An 11,811-nucleotide genomic window follows, 5' to 3' on the forward strand; every position below is an offset into this window, starting at 1 on the left:
TTGACGTACTTCCAGCAGACCTCATGGAAAAGATTAGGCCACCACTAGAGAGATTGGAAAGTTGAATGAGGGAGAGAGAGAGAGAGAGAGAGAGAGAGAGAGAGAGAGAGAGAGAGAGAGAGAGAGAGAGAGAGACTTGTGAAGGGGTATGATTACAGACAAGAATCTCAACAAGGAAGAGATGGAAGCGGAGGAAATATGCTAAACGCTGATCTAGGTGAGATTACTTGAGGGATTCAGGGGGAAAGGTGGGAGACCTGAAAGCCTGATTAGAGACGAGAAGACGTGGAAAGAAGAGATCGAAGTTGAGGAACTCGATTACAAGTTGGTGTGGGTGAGATTAGTTGAGGAAGGAGGAAATGAAGGTTGCGTTAGGGTGCCAAGGAGACAACATGGAAATCAGAAGGGCCCTTGGGGAATCGAGCAGGAAGGATCCTCGAGAATAAAAAAGACATTTAAATGGAGTTCACCCCAAATGGACGTGCGAAGGAAGGCGATGGTTACCATGAGGTGTGGGTGGTGGGAAGTGATGATTACCATATGGTGTGTGTTGGGAGGTGATGTTGAAAGAGCAGATGACTGGGAGAGAGTTTTACATAATGCAAGATGTCTGAGCTGCTCATTATTAAGCACTCGGCTCTGGGAGTGAGGGTATTGAATTACATTAGAAATTTGGATATAGGAATCTTGCTGTTTTCTACTTTTAAGAAACAGACGGAGGAGTTTAGACAGTTACTTAGGTAACAGAGACAGTTAGACGGTACCTGTCGCCGATCGACAAATGCATGGCGTCGGTCAGTCACCCTTTGCGTGTCGTTATTCACCCTGCTGGTGCTAGGTCGTCCTCAGCATGTCTTCGGTTACCCCTCCCCCTCTGCATGTCTTCGTCAAGTCTCCCCCTGCTCAGTGCGTGTCGTGCTGTGCACTGTCTTCCATGGCTTTTATGTCCCTGCCGGTCGCCCTCTGCGTGTCAGCGACCACCCTTTACACGTCCCAGGTCCCTCTCCATGTCCTCAGATTTTCCCCCTAGGTTTGTTGATCGTTCTGGGGCCATTCCCTGGGTCACCTTATGCCTGTGTGTTCGTACCATACGTAATCCCTGCGTGTCAGGGGGGTCACCCTTGACATACCCTTCCTTGGGTTCCAGGTGGCTCCTGCATGTCGAAAATCACCCTATGCTGGGGTCACAGATGAGCATAGAGTCCCATGAGGGTTGAAAAGAAACCGTTCCTGGGTCCCATGTGAGTCCTGAGAGTCGAGAGTCACCGTTTTCGGGTCCTATTTTGATCCCCAAGTGTCCAAGGTCGTTGTTCTTCGCGGGTCCCATGCACTCTAGGTGTTTTCCATATGACCCCCTTGAGTGTCAAAAGCCACCTCCTCTCTGCAGAAACCATCTGACTCATAAATGTCGAAATATCTCTTTTACGGACGGGTCCCATATGAGTCCTGAATGTCTCCAAGCCCCACTTTTTCTTGTGGGATCTGTATGAAATTTTGAGCGTCGAAGGAAGGAGCTTTTTTTTTTGGCGGGTTTCATGTGAATTCTGGACGTCTGAAGTCAATCCTTTGCGAGATGCGGGACCCATGTAGTTCCTAAATCGTCGAGAGCCATCTTGTAGGATTCCAAGTGAATCCTCCATGCCTGTCTCTCCTGCATGACGCGTGTTATATCCTACTGGGCGAGATATCTGATGAGTTTGCCATTAGTGGTGCCAAGGTTTCCGTGGTGCCAAGGTACCCTAGGCACATGCAATGTTGCAAAGACTCGTATTTCAGGTTGAATCTGTGGTGCCAAGGTATCATGAGCACATGCAGTGTTACAAAGACTTGTATCTCAGGCTGAATCTGGTACACTGGAATCGCCACCTGATCACGGTGTTCGTTCTGATGACACACACTACTATGGTCTCTTTCCCTTAAAATGCTCTCTAACCGTTTGACCTTTATCGGTGCTAACGTCATGGGGGGAAAGAGAGGGTATGAGAAGAGCGGTGGTTGAGGGGGGGGGGGGGGAAGAGAGAGGGTGTGTGTGTGTGTGGCAGAGCAGGAGCGGATGGGTGGTGGTGGTGGTAGCAACGTGGTTGAGGTGGGGGCGATGGCAGAAGAGGCCGCGGAAAAGTGTGTACGTTGCTGTTGGGGGCGTCGGGGAGTTTTGTAGGTGGAGGACGCCTCAGCCAGGCCGTCGACTCCTAACCTTTATGCTTCACGGTAATAATGAAAGTGAAAACGAGGGAGGGAGGGAGGGGAAGGAGAGTGGTGTGGGGAGCAAGGGAGGGAGGGGAAGGAGAGGGGTGCGGGGAACGAGGGAGGGAGCGAGGGAAGGAGAAGGGTGTGGGGAACGAGGGAGGGGAGGAGAGGGGTGTGGAGAGCAAGGGAGGGAAGGTGCGTGGGAGGAAGGGACAGAGGGAGGGAGAGAAACTCGGGTTTGTGCAGAGGGTTGGGTCTAGAGACAGGTACGGGATCGCTGGGGTCAGGGCGGAGATGCACGTGGTCGCGCAGGTAATGAGGACAATGAGACACACACACAATGTGAACACTGGATGTATATACATATATACATTTCCTAATGTGGACATTTGCTGACCACATCTGGATCCTTAGTTTCCCCGGGTATATCCTCCAAGCCTGCAGTATGACTCGTGTGTAGGCAGATGAGAAAGACTTGGATGCTGTTTTGAAGGAATGCTTAATGCTGGGGGGTGATGTGAGGGAAATGGTCTTATGCCAGTCGCCATAGTCTTGAGCTCGGGGAGAACGTAGGAGGAGAAGAGCGAATGCCATGTGTGCCGAAATGTCTCTCTGTGCATTTCACCCAAAGCAAAAGTAAATGTCGGAGGAAAAGAGATAGATCTGAGACATATGACTGCAACAACTTGTGTGTGTGTAGATTGACCCGACTGCAGCATCGTGTAGATAACCATTTCGATAGTCGGAAATATATTTTTTTTTTCCCGAGCGTGCCAGGTCTTTACTCCATTTGGGGAGGGTGTACTGGTCCAAGAATGAAGACTCCAGGGTGAAAGTTGTAGCGCCGGGGTTTTGTAGCGAGAGCATGTGGCGCTGTGGTGAAAACTGGTGGTGTTCCATCTGCCCGGCGTGGTGGATGAAGGAACATCCCACCCCGCACCTCTCTAGCCTTCTCCTCCTCCTCCTCCCTCCTCCCTCCTCCTCCTCCTCCTCCTCCTCCCACCAGCAAGTATTGAAACTGGGGAGGAGGAGGAAAGGGGGGGGGGGTCTCCTCACTCCTATGACGTCAGCTCCCGCGACCCCCCCACGCCAGGCCGTTGACCCATTCCTGGTCCTCACCAGTTCCAACCACGTTTCGCCATCGGTTCCCTTTACCACAGTCGTTTCCCTTCGGTAAAGGGAATCAGGAGTTGGAGTTCTCGTGCTTCTACAACCTTCCGTGACGTCACGGTTCAGCCTCCCACGCCAGGCCACTGACCCGCCGTCGCCCCTCAAGCCCTGGCCACTCCTCCTCCTCTTCCCCGCCGCATGTCGGCCACATTTCGCCGGCTATTTGATCCCCATTTCCCACATTTCCTCCCCATTTGACTGGTAGTAATGGTGTCCTTGTCATCTTCCTCTGTGTCAACCTCTTGAGCACGAGTTTACGACCCTTAAACTCAACCTGACCATTAAAAGTCATCATACCCAGGGGTCGTACCCTCGTTCTCAAGGGGTCTTTCCATCACCAACCTCCTCCTCCTCCTCCTCCTCCAGGGGTCGTACCGTCTTACTCAAGGGTTCAGCTGTCGTACTTGAAGGGTCTCTCCGCCGTGCTCAAGGGTTGTGCCTTGGTGCTCAAATGGAGGCGACAGGAGACCCAAGCCGCCACACTAGGTCACTGACCTTGTTTAGTGTCCAGGAATGTGACCGGGTGATTTACTAAGAAGTGAACTGATGAAACATCCTCCTCCTCCTCCTCCTCCTCCTCCTCCTCAAAAACCCCCCCTTAAAAAAAAAATGCTAATTTGACAGAAGACAATTTGTTCATGTTACGCACTTCAAACCTTTGACGTCACCAGACTAAATAAACCCGTTCAGTTTTTGTGCAAGATGAACCATCTGGCGTACGACACGGGTCATAAAACTCATGATGTGGTAGATTTTATTATTGTTTGAAAAAGTAAGAAAACGAAAGGAACGAAGATCAAAGCCATGAAATTACTTAAGGAGGTAAAGATTCCTTCGAGTGAGTGTCTGCAGCCGGTGGTTGATGGATGGGGGGGATGAGGTGAGGCTGGGGAGGGATGGTTGTTAAGGGAGTGGGGGCAGTGGGACCTGTGGAACACATGCACGCACGCACGCACTCCTCACCGCCGAAAATGGCTCGGCTTTGTCCCTTCACACACCGTGCATACCACACAGGTCAGAGGGTGTGCCACAAAACGTCTTGTTCGCCAGGATGAAAATACAAGTTGAACTAGTTTGTCACGAAGTTCGTGTGCTGACACCAGACGTGCAGTAGGTTACTGGATATCAGCTACTGGTTAAAGACCGTGGCGGGCGCTGCCTTGCAAGGCTTATGCTTTGTGATCTTGATCCCCTGAGATGTATATCAGCCCCCGTGTGGTGGGAGAGGAGGAGAGCGAGGCATGAAAAGCCGCTGGTCATGCCAGAGGACGTTGCCAGGTACCTCGTGGGGTTAGAGTATCGACGGATTGGGTTTGATGTAAAATGTCAGGGAATAGCGAGATGGTAGGATCCATTCAGGCCAGCAGATAGGGAAAAGTTTTCTTCTGCTGATCCTCCTTGTGCTTGTGATAAGACAGCCTTGATGTTGGTTCATAAGGGGAAAGCGTGGGCAGTTGGCTCTCACCGAGGCAACGGACAGGACTACCACACCACATCTCCCCCTCCCTCTAGTGCTATATTGCCAGCTTGCCCCTCCCCACCCCCCCTCCTCCGGGGCGTTACTCACCCGCACACAGAAATACCCATGACGGAAGGTCCGCAATTAGTAAGTGTGTGAGTGCGTGGCGTGTAGCAGGGAGGGAGGGAGGGAGATGCAAGCGTGGCCCAGCTGGTGTTGACCCGGACGTGGAGTAAAATTGAGGAGGATGTACAGAAATTTTGCCCGGGTGTGGATGGACGCTGCTGATACGCCGTCAGGCGACGTATTCAAGGACTGAAGCGTTTGGTTTGTTTTCGCAAGGGAGGGTTTCATGTATTGAGAACAGGATGTTGTGTACGCAAGTGTTCTGCACACCTGTGCGCCGTGAGCTCTTCGTTTTGATGTGCTTCCTGGACGAACTTTTTTTCTTCGCATGCACTTGCAGTTCGAGGCAGCTCACGATCCTTGACGTTGTGTGTGTGTGTGTGTGTGTGTGTGTGTGTGTGTGTGTGTGTGTGTGTGTGTGTGTACTTCATGATATGCAGCTGAGTATGACTTACACGCATCTCATTTTCTACAGAAATCTGGGGTTGGTTGCCTCTTTTTCTGTAAGATCACTGTGTTTAGTCAGGCTGAGGAATTTCAATCCTTTATCCATCCAACTATCTACGTTTTCACTCTCATTCGTTAGCAGATGATAGCTGGATTTAGTAACGCTGACAATCAGTGTATCAGAAATTCCAAACCTGTGTCTTTATTTCCATTTGTCACCAGACGATAACATCTTATCTACTGGCAGGAGCGAGGGAGGGTGGACGTGATTTTTAGGCAGTAATTTCAACGCTCGCCTCTTTTATGAAACTTAAAATCCTTGGGTAAAACCCTTGCCTTATGATGTCGTGACCTGTGACCTGACTCTTTAAATGGTTAGGTTGGAGAGGATACTATTTAAACACAAGAGTCGTACCGTTGTGTTCAAAGGGTCGTACCGTTGTGTTCAAAGGGTCGTACCTTTGTGTTCAAAGGGTCGTACCTTTGTGTTCATAGGGTCGTACCTTTGTGTTCATAGGGTCGTACCGTTGTGTTCAAAGGGTTGTACCGTTGTGTTCAAAGGGTCGTGCAGTTGTGTTCAGTGGGTTGTATGGTCGTCCTCAAAGGGATTAAACCTGTTTTTCTGGTATTTATACTAAACATAAGGATGAACTCGAAATGACTTTCACCTCTTCGTTCGTTCAAGTCACAAGAGTGATACACTGAGCTGTCCCGAGTGTTTATACCTCAAGATTTAAAATGAAATAAATAGAATATGGTGGGCGGAGGTGTATGACCCCAGTGCTCTCGGGCGAGGGGCCGAGATGTGTGTGTGTGTGTGTGTGTGTGTGTGTGTGTGTGGGCGAGGGGTCAGTGTGTGTTTGTGGGCGAGGGGCTGGGATTCCTATGTTGGATAAGGGCCGGGATGTGTATGTGGGAGAGGGACTAGGGTGTGTGTGGGCGAGAGACGTGTGAGTGTGTGTGAGTGTGTGTGTGTGGGTGGGTGAGAGGCAGGGGTGTGTGTGTGTGGGTGAGAGCCGGGATGTGTTTGTGGGTGAGGGGCCGGTGTGTGTGTGTGTGTGTGTGTGTGTGTGTGTGTGTGTGGGTGAGAGACAGGGGTGTGTGTGTGTGTGGGTGAGAGCCGGGATGTGTTTGTGGGTGAGGGGCCGGTGTGTGTGTGTGTGTGTGTGGGCGAGGGGCCGGTGTGTGTGTGTGTGTGTGTGTGTGTGTGGGCGAGGGGCCGGTGTGTGTGTGTGTGTGTGTGTGTGTGTGTGTGTGTGTGTGTGTGTGGGCGAGGGGCCGGGATGTGTTGGGAGGCGGGTGAACTCACAGTTCAGTGAACGAACTCCATGCTGGGGAGGAAGCTAGGCCGTTGCTAGGTCGTTTTCACTTTTCCTTTTCACTCTCGTCTTCCGTGTGTGTGTGTGTGTGTGTGTGCGTGTGTGTGTTGCTTTATGGCTCATTATCCGTGTGTGCATTTGTATATGCCTGTGTGTATCCTTGTGTGCATGACCATTCGTGTTGATGTGCATATACTATTAGTGTGTGTTATTTTCTTTTCGTGAATTCCTCGATCTCCTTACGTTTTCGTCACACATTCTTTTCATATATGTATTTCTCTCTCTCTCTCTCTCTCTCTCTCTCTCTCTCTCTCTCTCTCTCTCTCTCTCTCTCTCTCTCTCTCTCTCTCTCTCTCTCTCTCTGACTCACACCTGGCACAACCTTGCGTCGGTGAAGAGGGGAAGTGGATCCAGACATCCTTCTACGGCTGGACCTGGATATGGTGCAGAAGCAGGAGTGTGGGTGTGTGTGTGTGTGTGTGTGTGTGTGTGTGTGTGTGTGTGTGTGTGTATGTGTGTGTGTGTGTGTGTGTGTGTGTGTGTGTGTGTGTGTGTGTAGACATGCCATGTGTTGGCCGTGGTCCAGCAGGTGAGGTGAACAGGCAGGATGGAAGATAAGGCCGGGCACGTAGGCCAGAAGGATACAGAAGACCATTGGTCAAGGCTGGTGGGGAGATGGGAAGGACTCAGTCACCTGAGCCAGACACAGTGGCTTCGCAGGGAGGCCGGGAAGCTGGATTTGCCAGGGCACGTCGGACCTGGTAGGTTAGTTAGGTATTGCCGGATTGGTAGATTAGGCTAGGCGAGCCAGATAGGAAGGTAGGTATATAAGAAAATGGGACAGATAGGTAAGATCGTGCAAGGGAGACCACATAGATGGGTTAGGCAGGGGTGTTAGCCTGCAACGGTACATAGATGAGGCGAACGGGTAGTTACAGGTGGATAGGTCAGACCCGTGGACCAGGAAGGTCAAGGAGATAGGTCAGGGACGTAGGCTAGGTAGACAGAGCCGTCAGGTAGAAGACAGGACAGTTAGAGGGTCAAAGAGGATAGCTAAGGCTGGCGCAGCTTCAACCATTCTACAATATATTTACTCGTCATTGAAGCAGGATTTTTGCTTTTTATTTTGGTTACTGTTTTTGTAGATGCTGCTGCATTTGGAAGATGGGGATGACGTAAATAGAGCCTCACTTGTTCCGGGTGAATGGCTAGCAAGAGAATTCGGACTGGATTCTGAAGGTGTGTTTAGTTCATTTTTTGATCTCACTCCGCTCGTATGAATGCATTCCAGTCCAGATTGGTTCATGAGATTCATTCAGTAATGCCGTCTCATTACGATCGGGGATCATTGCACGGGCATATTCTGGATAGTTTAGCACGGGACTTTTATACTGAACCCATGGCTTCAAGTTGCCTCCTCCTCGTGTCGCATCGGCAAGACCGACTCGCCTCCTATTCAAGTAATGGCTGGATATTCAAGTGGAAATTATAGTCATTTGCCTCTGCTGTGACTTCAAAGAGACCCACCTCAGCATTATTACAGGCACAGAGTGGTGCTTAAACTTGCAGTGGAGTGTGATAAAACCTCTCATAAAACTTCCCAGGTTGACGGAGGGATTCCACCCGTGGGATAGTAACCTCCGTCAAGTCGTCAGTGCAAGTCCCAAGACAGCGTAACAGTTGTGATGGAAATACTTGTGGTATGAAGCCCGAGAAATGGCACGGGGAAAAAGTAGTCGATGGTATTGTAATATGTTACTTGCATATCAGGTACCAAACATTCTTACTTTCACCCGGCGAGCAAGTCATCTTACAAATGTCAGATTTTTTTTCAGGGGTAAAATGATAATCTAAACCAGAGCATTATTGTGGGTGGGTCTGGGGAGTGGGAGGGTAATGATAACGCTCCCAATGAAAGTCTTATTTGCCTTTTACTCCATATTTCCTGTGTGGATCCACACATGACAGATGTAACTTCGAGGGGTGATTTGCTCCCATGTATTTGTAAGTGGTGCCTTCTGGTTACTTCCTAAACACATAAATGGAAGATATCAAATGGAGACTCTTACTGTTAACGGCTTAAGGTCGACCAAACGACACCTTGAGGTCGAGTGTACGGCCCCTGAGGAGGACTTTACGACCCCCGAGGAAGACTTTACGACCCTTGGGTAATGATGGTCTGGTTATGGACCTGATCTTCAAGATAAGTTGATACCTGAGGAAGCAGAGGTCCTTGACTTGCTGACTCCTCAGGAGACCAAGACCCCCTGACTAGCTGACACTTGAGGAAACCATGACCCCTGACTAGCTGACGACCTGAGAAAACCAAGACCCTTGATTGGCTGACACCTGAGGAAACCATGACCCCTGAGTAGCTGACACTTTAGTGAACCAAGACCCTTGAGTAGCTGACACCTGAGGAAACAATGACCTCTGAGTAGCTGACAACCTGAGGGAACTAAGACCCCCTGACTGGCTGACGACCTGAGGAAACCAGGACCCCTGATTTGTTTTTTACACCTGAGGAAAGTGCGGAAATGTATTGCTTTCAGCTTCGACAACTGGGGTGAACGATGTTCTCACCATGCGCCAATTGCATTCAGAAAACGCAAGATGTGAGAGGGTAGGAAAGTCGCACATGACGTGCATGTCTTGCGAAGTGACCGCTTTCGTGAATAACATCTTTATGGGTCTGTGGTAGGCCTCGGACAGCTCCTAGTCTGGTCCAAACATTAGTCCAGCAGAGTCCTGAAGAAATCTCTTTCGCAGTATAGCTTTGGTTTCTGTGTTCTTGTAAAGTCTCATCTAAAGTCTTGAAGGAATGGCTTCGCGAAAAACTAAAATTTTCGTCATTTGAAGAGTAGGTTCGGGTATTCCAGAAGCTAATATTCTCGCTTTTTCTCGCGTTTGCAAGGTAGCTCCAGGAACAGAGGAGGCATGGCCTAAATTGCTCTTATTTACTCGCGCTGTCGTGTTTGATTGATCGAAACCATTCTACAGCTAAGCCCCACAGACCGCTTCATATGCCCATGTTCTTTTTCAGTGACAGCACGTCACCCCCAGTATACCACATGGTATCAGTTCGCTTTATCCCATGCACGCCTTTAACCCTCCTGAATTTCCAGTCCCTAGTAATTTTAGAGAATTGTTTGCTGTTAGGTGTGGATCCTTTTACACTAAATGCATACATGTTAAGATGTTAATGTATTATTCAAAATGTCTTATAAGGAAAGATAGTTAAACCATTTAAGTGTACAGTTTTGTTTAAAAAACGGCGTTTATGAATCATTTTTGAGTTGTTTGTAACACACTGGTACCTGTTGATGGACTCTGCGAGGCAGAAATTTTGAGTTCAGTGATGATATATATTAGCCATACGTAAGTACATGGTGAGGGAGGAGGGGGAGGTATAACGGTCAATCCTCGATGGCTAGGTCTCCACAAAGAAACTGTGGGAAGCAGCAGCCAGACGGCTAAGTTGGCTAGGAGCCGGATGCCGTGTCAGAGAACTGAACACGCACCTGTGTGACTCAAAAGTTGCGACGGCAACCGCAGACCAGCTCTGCATTTTGCTGTTTAAGAAAACGGCTCTAAAACTCCATGCCAAACTTTCACGTAGATTCCCATTCGCTGCGATGGTTTTTATCCCACATGGAAGCCATTAAGCTAATTGACTGGGGCTTTTGTGAATCGGTCAGGGAGATTGCCTCAGACGCAAAGTGATTGGCTGGTGCCGGATCTTCTGCGAATAGCACAGGGAAGAGGATGATGTGATGTGGTTATGTGAAGTGGATGCGAACATAACACATCCGAACATTTCCGCAATGAGTTTTCACATTAAAGTAACTCGAAAGTGTTGACCTTGAGGAAATGTTTTGGATGATGTCAATAATGTGGATTTCCTTTGCATCTCACTGGATTAAGATGTTGTTTGTCTGTACGTGTTTTCTTTGTTACCAAGTAGAAAAAAAAAGATAATTTAATATAATTCTCAGGCCAGATTTTGCCATAGATGGGCCATTGCTTTCGCCAGTGCCATCTGTCTTTTTGCCTCTCTACTTCTGTTTCAGACTTACCACCTGACGAAAAACCAACACTGACTTGTAGAATGGTGGCTTAGTGACCCTAATATCAGGTCTTAGCTCGGTTCATCGGTGGAAATATTGACCGTCACGGTATCGGGTGTCGCTTGTGGTTGGTGGAGGTGGTGAGGGTGGTTGGTGGCGTGGCTAGGTTTATGTAATATCATGTGTTGCAGACTTGGTTAATGACGTAACGCAACGCGGCACCTTTTCTGCGTTTAATCCCGCGACCTCTGTAGGGTGACCTCGACCTTCAACATTCTCGAGCGGGCGTGGGTATTTTAGTGGTGAGGGGTGCCAGGCAGGCCCTTGACGTCTCACGCCACAAACACTTCTAAGGACAGTTTTACTGCCGTACTTGTCCTTGAATTTTGCAGCTGCGAAATAATGCTAGTAGAAAAAAAAAGACGAAAAACAATGCACCATCTTAAAGCACTGTTGTATATGATTATAGCCAGCAAGTATGGTAGCTATACTATAGCAATCTAGCAGGCGTGGTAAGCCATACTGTATAGCCATCCAACAAGCATGGTTGCTATGCTAGATTAAGATTTTTTCTTTTCCTTGTTGACCAAGATGAATTTTTGCACCATGACTGAGGCTTGATCCGAAGGCTTCCCGAGCTGTGTTAAATGAGTTGCTGAAGAGCAACCATGTGAGAGGCTCTCAAACAGTGTGCGTGTGTGTGTGTGGAGAGAGAGAGAGAGAGAGAGAGAGAGAGAGAGAGAGAGAGAGAGAGAGAGAGAGAGAGAGAGAGAGAGAGAGATAATGAGAGTGTGTAGTGGAACCATAACAGTGAATCATTTAAATGTCACTTGTTAATCTTTTAAAAAGATGCAGAATACGGAAGAGAGGCTTAGGATCCAGTTCTACACCTTCTCTTTTAAATGTGTCAGCGATAACTTTCCCACAGGGCAGACATTAGCAATCGTGTCTGTAAAAGAAAAAAAAAAAAAAGAAGAAAATGTACGATCATAACATAAAGTATGTAGATGTCCCTGTGAATGAATGAATAAGATGA

This window comes from Panulirus ornatus, chromosome 36 (assembly GCF_036320965.1).
Source record: "Panulirus ornatus isolate Po-2019 chromosome 36, ASM3632096v1, whole genome shotgun sequence".
NCBI lineage: Eukaryota > Metazoa > Arthropoda > Malacostraca > Decapoda > Palinuridae > Panulirus > Panulirus ornatus.